Below are 13380 nucleotides of genomic sequence, written 5' to 3' on the forward strand. Positions count from 1 at the left end.
CTTCAGAACGAACCATTCCTTCTGAAGATGTATTAATATACGAAAGTACTTAGAGCATTCTATTGTGGTTTTAATATTGAACAATTATACATATACGAAACAGACAAATCTGGTGTCCGAAATAGTAAAAATATTAGTGTGCGATGTGATCAATGTAAGGGGGATATTGGGTGTGCCTCGTATCCCCTACAACAACAAGAAGTTCGAGAGGGATGAGGCCGCCACCTACTAGCTTCAGGATGTCGTCGAATCTAAATCAACAATATACTACCGCCGCTACTTTCTCGGAAACGTAAGTACCTGCCGCTTTACTTCTCTCACCCTGCCTAGCCTGGCCTGGCCTGACCTGGCCTAGCCAGACCTATAATAATAATAATAATTTTTATTTAGGTAAGGTACATACATAAAGAGATTTTACAAAGTTTGTTGGCTTTATAGATAGAGCTAGTATATACAATGCCTAAAGCCACTATTACGCAAAGCGTTTCGGGCAGGAAAAACATTAATGACTAAAGCTTAAAACTAATGGGTAAAAAGAATAAAATGTGTTGAGAACAAATAAAAATAGAGGTAAAAGAGGGGGGAACATTGTTGAAAAAGCAGCACAAATACAATTACAAATTATTACAGAAAATTACATTCAAACAGCGTTGATTTGAAAAAAACATACATGGGTTGACAACAGAGGGGTAAGGTAGGTTACAGGGAATTTATTAGGTATAGCTTCGTTTTTAACTTAAACTGGTTGAGAGAGGTACAGTCTTTAACATGGTTGGGAAGGTCATTCCACGTCCCTTGATTTGTAGAGCATTTCTGGTTTGATTAAGTCGTACTCTAGGAATATCAAAACTGTATTTATTTCTGGTGTGGTGCTCATGGGTTCTGTTACAACCTTCTATGAAGCTTTTGAGATCAGGATTGGCATTATAGTTTAGCGTTTTATATATGTATAATACACATGAGAGAATGTGCAGTGACTTAATGTCTAACATATTCAGAGATTTGAGTAGGGGTACCGAGTGATGTCTGGGGCCAGAATTGGATATTGTCCTAATAGCAGCTTTGTGTTGAGTAATTAGAGGACGTAAGTGATTTTGGGTAGTAGAGCCCCAAGCACAAATACCATAGTTGAGATATGGATAGATAAGGGAGTAATAGAGAGTCACCAGGGCATGGCGTGGTACATAATATCTGATCTTAGAAAGAATGCCCACAGTTTTTGAAACTTTTTTTGATATGTTTAGAATGTGTCCCTGGAAATTCAGCTTGTGGTCAATGAGAATGCCAAGGAATTTGCCATCTAATTTGTTACAAATTTGGGTATTGTTTATTTTGAGATTTATTTGATTAGAGGATTTATTGCCAAACAGAATATAGAAAGTTTTGTCAATGTTAAGGGTGAGTTTGTTGGCAGTTAGCCACAGATGGACTTTATTTAGCTCAGTATTTACTGTGGCATTTAGAGCAAGGGGATCAGGACTGGAGTAAATGAAGGTTGTGTCGTCAGCAAATAGAATTGGTTTGAGGTGTTGGGAGGCATTTGGAAGGTCATTAATGTAGATGAGAAAGAGGAGAGGGCCAAGTATGCTGCCCTGGGGAACACCAATGTTGATGGGTAGGGTGGGAGAAATTGTATTTTTCACAGAAACACATTGGAGCCTGTCAGTAAGGTAGGATTTGAGGTATTGTAGGGAGTGTCCTCTGACTCCATAATGATGTAATTTAAGAAGAAGGTTTTGGTGGTTGACAGTATCGAAAGCTTTACGCAGGTCCACAAATAACCCAACAGGGAACTCATTTTTATCAAGAGCTGTATGAATCGAGTTAAGCATACTAATAAGTGCATCGTTAGTGCTTTTTTTGGGTCTGAAGCCATATTGGCAAGGGCTAAGTATATTGAGTTTGGCTAGATATGAGTAAAGCTGCTTATAGATTAGTTTTTCAAAAATTTTTGACAAGTTTGGCAGGATTGATATAGGTCTGTAGTTGTTAACATCTGTGAGATCACCACATTTGTGGACAGGCGTTACTCTCGCTTTTTTTTAGAATATCTGGAAAGGTTTGGAGTTCAAGTGACTTGTTGAAGAGCAAAGCAATAGCAGGGGCTAAAGATCTGGAGGCTTTTTTGTAGATTAAAGTTGGTATCTCCTCAAGGGCACCAGACTTGGTTTTAAGGGAAAGGATTATCTCATTGACGTCAGTGGAATTAATAGGCTTTAGGTACAGAGACTGTGGATAGTTACCTGTAAGATAGTCCTTAATGTCAGTACTGGAAGATGGAATATCATTAGCAAGGGATGAACCAATGGAAGAGAAGAACCTATTGAACTCAATAGCAGAATCAGAGGCTGAAAGCTGACCATCGTTATTAGACAGGAGAGTCGGTTTGTTATTTAAAGACTTCTTTGATCCCAATGTTTGTGAAATTGTTCTCCAAGTTTGTTTAATGTTGCTCTTTATTTGGGTAAATTTATCTTCGTAGTATTTAGTTTTGGCTCGTCTAATTATGTTAGATAGCAATAATGAGTAATTCTTTGAGAATTCTTTGGAGACAATTCCTAACCTATACTTCTTCTCAAGGTCATATTTTTTATTAATAGATTTAAGTATTCCCTTTGTAAGCCAGGGATTGTTAAGCCTTTTGGTTGTGACTTGTTTTGTAAGCATAGGACAGTGGGTATTATAAAGGCTAAGAGTTTTTTGAAGAAAAGATTGCACTGCTAGGTTGATGTCCTCTATGTTACCTAACTCGGACTCCCAGTTGACATTATCAGCAGCAGTTATAAAATTGTCTATAGCAGTTTCATTGTGTAGTCTAAAACGTATCTCTCTTGACTCAAGAGGTGGTTTGCTAATGTTAGTTAAGAGAAATGTGGGGTAATGGTCAGTAGTGCTATCGGTGATTATACCTGAAGTAAGCAGAGAGGTTATGTTTGTCCAGATGTGACCAGAGGTTATGTTTATCCAGACCTGACCAGACCTGACCTGGCCTAGCCTTACCTAGCCTTGTCTGACCTGGCCTAGTCTGACCTGACCTGGCCTAGCCTTACCCAACACTAATCACCACACGTGACAGCCCAAACGAATCGCAAATAAGTACACGTAACAAGTCATATGCCCGGACACTCTTTCACCTTGGGGACTGAGTGGTAACTATTGTATAGAAGAGCCGGCTCCCTGAGAGTGGTAAGAGGGCGTGATAAGAGGCTAAAGTGTGGTCTTGAAGGAAGTCGATAAAGCAGACAATTTTCAAAAGGAAGGGCAGCATAACGATCAGACAGGAATGGACAGACAGTCGGTTATCCCATAATGTGTAATACGCCCCGCACAGCATGGGTGGAGTGGGGGGGGGGGGGGGTTGTAGCAGGGCACAGTATGGTGATGGTGCGGGTGAAGTACACACCCACTGAATTCCTGCCATCAATAATTGTTTTCATAACCATTAGAACAATGGCATCCCTCCAGCCACCATCCTTCCACTGACCCCCTCCTCTGGTCCTCCACCTCAGACAATAACCCCCCACACCCCCTCTCCCTTCCAGACATCAGCATGTCAAAATCAGTACCATAATGTGTTTAAACTATTTAAACTAAGTCATTGTGTATCTCAAGGTATCTTAATTCATTTGAAAGTGTACATGTGCATTCGTTCATATACTCGCCTAATTGTGCTTGCTGGGGTTGAGCTCTGGCTCTTTAGTTCCACCTCTCAACCGTCAATCAACAGGTGTACAGGTTTCTGAGCCTATTGGGCTCTATCATATCTACACTTGAACCTGTGTATGGAGTCAGCCTCCACCACATCACTTACTAATGCATTCCATTAGATATAATCATATATGATTACACATAATCATAATCATTCTATACACATAATCATAATCATTCTATACACATAATCATATATGTGTACGTCAACGTATACATACATGCGTATATATACCTCATATTAAAATACTGATAAACGAATGACCATGAACAAATTAATTTATAATTGTAGCATTATATATAATTTTAATAGACTAATTACGTGTTTATACATTTGAATGGTCCAGACAGGTGGCCAGCCTTGGACATATACACTTCTGGTAGGCACAATGACCTCATGTTAGACCTTTGATAGATTATGTGAGAGAGAGAGAGAGAGCTGGGGCAGGGAGGTGCGTGCCCCAGGGAGATAATCCATGCCCATGCCCCGCCTCGAGGTCAGTTCTCGAGTCACACCAAGAATAACAATCGAGCAAGTTGTCCTGACCAGGATGTGGCATATTAGGGAGGGTTGAGGAATAGGAAGCCTGTCTGATAGGGCTCTTGGCAAGCAGCTCTCCCTCAGTCTACCTATCTATATGGAAGAAATGTATCTAGGCCCTCCTCCCCCCTGCCTATTCTCTCTCCCCCACCTTTCTTCCTTCATTTCCTCCCTCCTTCCCTCCCCCTCACTGGTGAGAGAGTAGGAGTGTGAGAGTAGTTAGAGAACTCGTAGTTCTCACGCTCGTGAAATTGTCTGCGACCCTGGAGGAGTAGAGCGGAGGGGGGGTGAAAGTAGGTGACGATGGAGGAGTAGAGGGGAGCATTATATGCAGTGAACGTAGGTGTCTATGGAAGAGAACATCATAGAGGAGGGTGAAAGGAAGGTGACGATGGAGGAGGAGAAGGGAGGGGGTGTGAAGGTAGGTGATGATGGAGGAGTAGATGGGAGGAGGGGGGCAAAGGTAGGTGTCTATGGAAGAGTACATCATAGAGGGGGGTGAGGGTAGGTGGCGATGGAGTAGAGCAAAAGGGGAGGGGGTTGAAAGTAATCCTGAGTTTAATTTTTTAGTTATATATAGTGACACCTCGGCTTATGAATGAATATTTATGAACTTTTCGGGTTACGAGCCTAATTTCTTCGAAAAATTTGAATCGGGTTACAAACTTTGCCTCAGGAAAGGAGTTTGTTGATATACGTATGGGCTGACCTAGCGCGTGGTGGCATGGTGATCGCGCCTCAGTTTACCAGTGTCTCCGGCCTAGTAAGTATCGCGCCTGAATTCTTTGTAAAGCATTACATTTGTTTTGGGATTTTTGGCTATTTGAACATAAAATTTGTTATGATATATCTTGCCATGAGTCCCAAGAAAGCCAGTGGTAAGGTTCAAGCCAAGAAAACACATGTGAGAATGACCATAGAGGAAAAACAAGAGAGCATTCATAAACATCAAAATGGTGCACAGGTTGTTGAACTAGCTAGGCAGTACAACAAATCTATGTCAACAATATGCACTGTACTTGCTAAGAAAAAGGACATTATGAACATTAAAGTGGCAAAAGGCATATCAACAATCCCGAAACAAAGAACACAAACACTTGAGGATGTTGAAAAGTTTTTATTAATTTGGATACACAACAAAGAGTTAGCAGGTGATAGCATTTCAGAGGCCATCATTTGTGAGAAACCAAGGCATTTGCATGAAGACCTTTTAAAGAAAACCCCTGGAACGAGGGGGAAAAAGATGAATCAAGTTTGAAAATGTGAAAAGTTTGTGTGACAATAGAGCCTCGTGGAAAACTTTTGCTGTGGTCATTACCTGGTGGAATGCACCCAGGATGGAGTATTAGGGCTATACATCTTTTAAATCATAAAAGTAATAAACATTTCCCATCAACCTTACAAACCATATTAACCTATTTTCATGTATTTCCCCCATGTGCATTTTAACAAAGTTACTAAATTGCCTTTATCATTCTGTAAAATTTCAATTACAGTACACTGTATATAATTTTGTTAGTATAAATGGACTGAATATTCTGAAATCACTATTAATTTTACAATTTCAGATTCAAAGGTGGTCTGGACACCCAATTTGGTCAGACAGGTGAAGAGAGCATTTAGGATAGTTCGAAGAGATGAAGATGGTCACAATTGTGTTTGAAGAGGCAAACGCCCCCCTTTGCTCCTGACATTATGTTCAGCCTATTGACCCCTGCACACCTAACACAAGGTAGGTTGAAAACTCCTCCTTCATGTCATTGGTTCATTAGCCAGAAACTTAGGGCCCATGCAGGAATATCCCTAAAAAAAAAAAGTGGCCCCAACAATGCATCCTCCAAGTCTGGAGGATGAGCAGGAGCATTGTCGAGAAGCAGGCCCTTTAGTGTCAAACTTTTCTCTTGCAGATATTTTTTGATGGCAGGGCAAACCACTCTACATCACAGTTTTTCTGCACGTTATATATTTTTTAAAACTCTTGGATTTTCGGAATGATACACGAGCAAGGGTTTAATTTTCAAATCGCCACACAGCACAAGAGTTAGCCTATCCTGACACAAGTTAGCCCAAGTTAGCTTGTGTCCGGGCAGTGACGTCTCCTCTTGGGTAATGTATGTCCTCTTCGGCAATTTTTTCCAGAATAGCCATGTCTCCTCACAATTAAACACTTGCTGTGGAATATATCCATCAATACAGTATCTACAAAATCTTTAAAATCACGAACAAATCTTTCAGCCCCTACTTTGTCTGAGCTGGCACCCTCACCATGCCTCACAACACTATGAATACCACGTCTTTTTTCAAAATTTCTCAAACCATCCCCTACTCACCTTAAACTCTTTCGTATCTGCAAAACTCGTTCTAGGGGTTTTCTTTATAAGATCTTGCATGAAGATTTCATTGTTGACCAAACCACACACTGGAAATTGAATAGACGACGACATTTCGATCCGTCCTGGACCATTATAAAGTCGATTGTGATGAGATGAGGGAAGCAAGAGCATTAAGTAGGCAAGAGAGAGAGGTGAGGAGATGGGAAGTATGTACGTATGTACATGAATAAAACGTGTACATACTTATACATAACGTGTGTAAATAGTGTAATAAACACAATAACAGTATTTTGGGAGGAGGAATGTTGGCGAGTAATGTGTTGGAGGAGGGAGGGAGGACTGGCAGGGTGTGGCAGCTCACTCATGTTTTTTGGGCTCACCTTACCAACATAGTGGATCGTTATGGTGAATACATACGTAGATGGGTATATACAATGTGTGTATATAGTGTAATAACAGCAAAAACACTGTTTGATTGTAGAATATGTCGCATATATGAGGCCCATAATTTTGAGCATAGCGATGTTCTATACTTTGAATTATATAAATTCCACAAATTACACACTTTTAAATAATATTACAGCAAAAAAAAAAAAGAAATGAATGAGAAACTTCAAAATAATTGCGCAACATTTTATTCGCAGCAACTGCCGTCGCACGGGGTGGCGGGGCCGACAGACCCCCATCGCTCCAACGCTCAGCGCCCATAATTTGCTCAACTTCCCAGCTCCATCACAGCTAAAGTAAGTCACATACAATATTTTTTGTTTAGTTTCCCCGTGATCAGACTCTGCATTTTAACAATATAAGAAGAGAAGAAAATTTTTTGGAAAGAATTTATTTCTTGTGCACCAGGGTGTTATTTGGAGACAGAGCAGTTCAGTGGTTAACTACTAAATTTTTTTTTCTCCCACACACGCACCCCCCTAGGAAGCAGCCTGTAACAGCTAACTCCCAGATACCTATTTACTGTTAGGTAACAGGGGTCATCCCCTTTTGTACAAAGAATCTGCTAAAGCTATTAGGGCTAATCTTTGACACTCGTTTGTCTTTGTCGCCCCATATTTTTTACGTCCGAGTTGAATGCTCTAAGGCCCTTAACTAACTTTAGGTCATGTCCCATACTTCTTGGGGAGCTAATCGACACTGCTCCTCTCTTTACATTCCTCTCTCGTTCTGTCTAAACTCGATTATGGCCCTGTTTACTCGTCTGCTTCTCCTTCTACCCTTCACCATCTGGACAAACTGCATCATACTGGGTTACGGCTCAGCTCTGGTACCTATCCTTCGACACCTACCCTAAGCCTGTATGTTGAAACTGGCGTCCTGTTTCTACAGGATTGCCATGATCGCTACTGTCTTCTCCACCTTGCACGGTCCTTACAGCACCCTCACTCTTGCTTATGTCATGCCTTGACCTTTACCCATCCTGTGGTTCCTGTTCCCCTTCACCACCTATCTCTTTCTGTACGGTTGTCTCTCTTACAAAATGCTCTTTCAGTTTGTGTTACCAATATTTCCCCTCGTGTCATTCCGTCTTTGCCCCTATGGAGGGGTCCCCGTTCCTAAATTCTATAAGCCTTGACCCACATGACTAAAACTTTTACCCCTCCTACAGTTCTAAATCACCTTTTCCTTGACCACTTTTCTTCACACTTCCACTCTATTTCCATCTTCACCAATGGGTCTTAAGTCTGCAGACGGTGTAGGCTACTCTGTTGTTTTTCCTGACTGCACCTTTGTGTCTCCTGCCTCCGGAGACTAGCATCTTCATGGCAGAACTTTATGCTATTCTCTATGCTCTTCATCAACTCTTTTCTCGCTGTCAATCCTCCTCTGTGTTTGTAGTTGACACTTGCAGTGCCCTCATGGCTCTAGAATCCTTTATCCAGTCCATCCTTTGGTAGTTGAAATTCAACATTGGCTGTTTCTTATCTCCAGTAGATTTAAGACAGTGGAATTTCGCTGGATTCCCACCCATATTGGTGTGTTCTTAAATGAGCGTGCGGACACTGCCGCTAAGGAAGCTATCCGCACCTGTCCCATCTCCCGTAAACGTATTCCTTATTATGACTTTTACCCAGTTATTCATTTCCCCATTCTTGCCCGTTGTCAGGGTTGTTGGTCTTCTGTTACTGGTAACAAATTGCGTGCTCTTAAGAGTAGTGTGTTCCCGTGGCCTTCCTCCTACCACCGTAACCGGTGGTGGGAAACGGCTCTGGCGAGGTTGTATATTGGTCATACACGTTTAACTCACGGGCACTTAATGGAGCGCTTCTTATTGTCCAAACCGTTGTCTCTACATGTCCTGACTTCCAGGACTTACGTGTCTTGCTTCCCGACCATCCCTCACTGTCAATTGTCCCTCGATAAAATTCTTGGTAAATTCAATACCTTTGATATTGTTCGCCGTATGCGTTTTTGTTCTTGTATTGGCGACGTTAGTGATATTTAGCGCACTATGATTATCCCACACATTTGATGGTTTGATAACTACTGTACTGTACAGTACTTTGGTTTGGAATGTATCAAATTAAGTTGTTTCATGTATTCAAATGTGTGAGAAAATCCACTGGGGCTGTGAGATGAAGCGAACCTGTAACAAAGGCATTGCCAGTTGCATACTCTACCACCACTGATGGTAAAAGTCTTACAACTGGATATCTTGTGTGACGGGTTATGGTATCACAGCTATACTGAACCAAGATGGTATGGCTCTCCCTCACATAAATGAAAGAAATGCTGCTATTGGCCTTGCAGTGTGTAAGTTGCAGGTGGAAACAAATAAAAATTATCAAATAAATAATTAAACAATTTACTGAAATAGTAATGAACAAAAATAACACATGACAATACTTGACTATCATGTAATGCAAAGGTGAACAAGTTAGTATGACCTTAAATGCAAAAAATAAACTATAAGCAATGAATAAAAGTATGAAGATATACTGGTGTTCTGAAGACAGCTACCATACCACCATGGCATCAGTCACACGATGTTGGCTGGAAGCGGACGACGGGTTAGAGACACGAAGGTGATCCTAGAGCACTAAGGGAGAGATTGCCTCTCCAGGGAGGCAGCGCTCTTTATATTCCCTATATATATATAGGGAATATATATTATATATATATATTAATATATATATATATATTATTCCTATATATATAATATAATATAATATATATATAATATATATATAATAATATATATATAATATATATATAATATATAATATATATTATATATATATTATATTCATTCCGTTCCGTTGCATTCTCCCGTTTGTGTCAGCAGGCTACAGCAAAGACTCAACCCTCCTGTTTGGCAAACATGAAGTCACCTCAGCAGAGGGAATTCAACAGGGTGACCCACTTGCACCGTTCCTCTTTTGCATAGCGGTTCGAGAAATTACAACCAGACTGTCCAGCGAGCTCAACATCTGGTTCCTGGATGATGGCACTCTGGCAGGCACACAAGATTCCCTGCTAGAAGACCTACAGCTGGTGAAGACACGGGGGGAGTCCATGGGTCTCGTTCTTAACCCCTCCAAGTGCGAAATTATTGCATCTAGTGAAGTAATCATTAGAGCAGTGAAATCAGTTTTACCAGAAGCCTCAGTCGTTAAACCTACCGACAGCACACTACTCGGAGCACCTCTGGGCCACAATGCCATTGCTGCAGTCCTTGACGAAAAGTTTAGAGACCTAAAGAGGATGGAAGAGAGAATTGGGGACTTGGACTCCCACGATGCCCTCTACCTTCTCACAAAGTGCCTTACCTTGCCCAGGCTAACATACTTCTTAAGGTGTGCACCAACTTTTGGCAACCCACTTCTAAATCAATATGATGAGCTCCTCAGGTCAATATTCAGGAAGGCGCTCAACCTAGATTTAGATGACAGTCAGTGGGACCAAGCAACACTACCAGTGAGATTTGGAGGGATAGGCATACGAAAGGCAACTGAGGTAGCACTTCCAGCATTCTTATCCTCATGTACAGCAGCCAACGAATTGGTAGGGCAGATCCTACCAGAGCGTATGAGAGAGACAGCGGGAACTCATGATCAAACGTTCATCGAAGCAGCCAGACAATGGGACACCATTGCACACCCTCAACCCCGACCACAAGTCCCAAAAGACCACAAGCAGGCCCACTGGGATAGCCCCATAATGGAAAAGTCTGTCACAGCAATGATTGACAACGCTGATGCTGAAAACAAAGCCCGCCTCCTAGCGGTAACAGCACCCCACGCCGGGGATTTTTTATTTGCTGTGCCCAATGCAGCCCTGGGAACTCGCCTCAGTCATGACGCTCTCCGCATTGGAGTTGCCCTTCGCCTTGCCGCCCCGATCCTCACCGAACATAGGTGCATCTGCGGAACTGCGATGGCAGACCAATATGGTCGTCATGGTCTGGTATGTCGTAAATCACAGGGTAAAATCGCAAGACATGAAGAAGTCAACGACATCATCAAGAGGAGCCTCGCCACAGCCCGCTGCCCGGCACAAAAAGAACCACACTTATCCAGACCTAACGACCCTCAGAAGCGCCCTGATGGGGTCACCTTGCTACCTTGGAAGGATGGTAAGCAAGTGGTATGGGACTACACGTGCGCTGCCACACTGGCCAGTACCTACCTCCACTACAGCACACGTGAAAGCGGTGGTGCTGCTTCTTTCAGGGAATCGCAGAAAATTATTAAATACAGAGGTCTAGCACACTGCTACAGCTTTGTTCCGATCGGCTCGGAGACCCTCGGTTCGTGGGGAAAATGTGCATTGAAGTTCCTGAAGGAATTGGGGGACAAATTGATCAGCGCTACAAAAGACCAGAGAGCAAAAAGTTTCTTGTTCCAGCGCCTCAGTGTTGCGATTCAGAGGGGAAATGCCTGTTGCGTCTTGGGCACTAGTCCAACTTCAGAGGAATTCGAAGAAGTGTTTGACTTGCAACAATGATCGAACCCGTCTGTGACATTCATCAATGTTTCCCATTGTTGTGATTTTCAAGAGATCCATAACCTTTAAGCACCTTTTTGCATTATTATTTTTGTATTCCTATATTTTGTATTTGTATTTATTCCTATATATTTGCATAACCAAGCAAATATTGCGTCAGCCAGAAAAATGATCGGATGGATTACGAGAACTTTCAAATCCAGGGATCCCATCACAATGGTTGTACTCTTCAAGTCACTTGTGCTGTCCCATCTCGAGTACTGCTCAGTACTCACTTCGCCCTTCAGAGCAGGAGAGATTGCTGAAATAGAGGGAATACAGAGAACATATACGGCACGCATAGACGAGATAAAACACCTAAATTATTGGGATCGTCTCAAAGCTCTCCAAATGTACTCTCTAGAAAGGAGACGAGAGAGATACCAAATAATATACACATGGAAAATACTGGAGGGTCAGGTCCCAAATCTACACAGTAAAATAACAACGTACTGGAGTGAACGATATGGAAGAAAATGCAAGATTGAACCTGTGAAGAGCAGAGGTGCCATAGGCACAATCAGAGAGCACTGTATAAACATCAGGGGTCCGCGGTTGTTCAACGTCCTCCCAGCGAGCATAAGAAATATTGCCGGAACAACCGTGGACATCTTCAAGAGAAAACTGGACGGTTTTCTAAGAGAAGTTCCGGATCAGCCAGGCTATGGTGGGTACGTGGCCCTGCGGGCCGCTCCAAGCAACAGCCTGGTGGACCAAACTCTCACAAGTCGAGCCTGGCCTCGGGCCGGGCTTGGGGAGTAGAAGAACTCCCAGAACCCCATCAACCAGGTATATAGTCCGGCGGTGATGACTCATCCAGTGTCAACACGAGGTGGACATCTGGTCAACTAGCAAACTGCTCGTTGTGGCTGGCGGTGCCTTTGTGTTGAGCTGTACCACTGTCAGTTGAAGGCGGCTAACTGCGTGTTTGTGGGGACAAACTGCCAGTTAGCAGTGGCGCCCGGCTTGCCTCTTGAGTCGTACCAGGCCGTGCCAGGCCCTGGGGGGTATGGAGAGGTGGCAGGACTGATGACTCTTCTGGGCTGATGTAGATGTATACTTCCAGTGCAGAGGCATTGAAGGTGAAGGGAAAAGGCAGTTCCACTGCTATGCAGGGGATTCACGTGACACTTGTGAAGCCACAGAAAGTCTGGAGGCCCTACTGAAGCCAGCCCAAGTATTAAATAAAACCCCTGAAGTACGCCGGTGAAGGGTAAAGTGATGGGTGAAGCAAGACCGTATGCCCCAACTTCAGGCACACACAGAAAATCACATTTTGGTCCCGCCTCTCAACTGTGTATTTGAAGTTGGGGCGTATGGTGTTGAACTGCTTCAGCCTTCACCCGAGTGCTTGTAGGTTTTACGTAAGACGTTGACTCAAGGAGGGGCCTCAAAACTTGCTGTGATTTATGGGGAAATCCGGTTGTAAGACTTTCACAAAGTCAGTAATATACTGTGGTAGAGTATGCAGCTGCCAGTGCCTTGGGCAAGGGTTTACATCGCCTCACAGCTCCAGTGGATTTTCTGCTTGGTGTATATCAGGTTGTGATTTTGTGTGTGTACTGTATTGTTATGATCGCCGTCTGATAAGTCCTTTCTGGCCTCAAGAGTCATTTTTACCCACCTAGAAAGATTGCAGATGGCCAAAGCAGTTATTTAAGTTAAGAAGGGACAAGTCTTAAACAGAATTTTGCATAATATTTGACTGTAAAGGGGTAAATTGAGGTAGATTGAAAAACAAAATGGTGAACCGGGCAGGCGGTACTCACAATTAGGCGAGTACACTCGGGAACTTTTAAAGTG

At 42.7% G+C, this 13380-nt stretch overlaps 1 long non-coding RNA gene across 1 annotated transcript in view; it reads left to right on the top strand.

The window, feature by feature from the left end:
- LOC138365544 (uncharacterized) overlaps positions 1 to 13380 on the top strand; it is a 25963-nt gene continuing 12583 nt past the window's right edge. The window contains exons 1-3 of the long non-coding RNA XR_011228923.1: positions 1 to 292; positions 5818 to 5981; positions 7227 to 7325. This is a non-coding gene — a long non-coding RNA (uncharacterized lncRNA). The remainder of the gene's footprint in view (positions 293 to 5817; positions 5982 to 7226; positions 7326 to 13380) is intronic.

Source organism: Procambarus clarkii, chromosome 17 (assembly GCF_040958095.1).
Source record: "Procambarus clarkii isolate CNS0578487 chromosome 17, FALCON_Pclarkii_2.0, whole genome shotgun sequence".
NCBI lineage: Eukaryota > Metazoa > Arthropoda > Malacostraca > Decapoda > Cambaridae > Procambarus > Procambarus clarkii.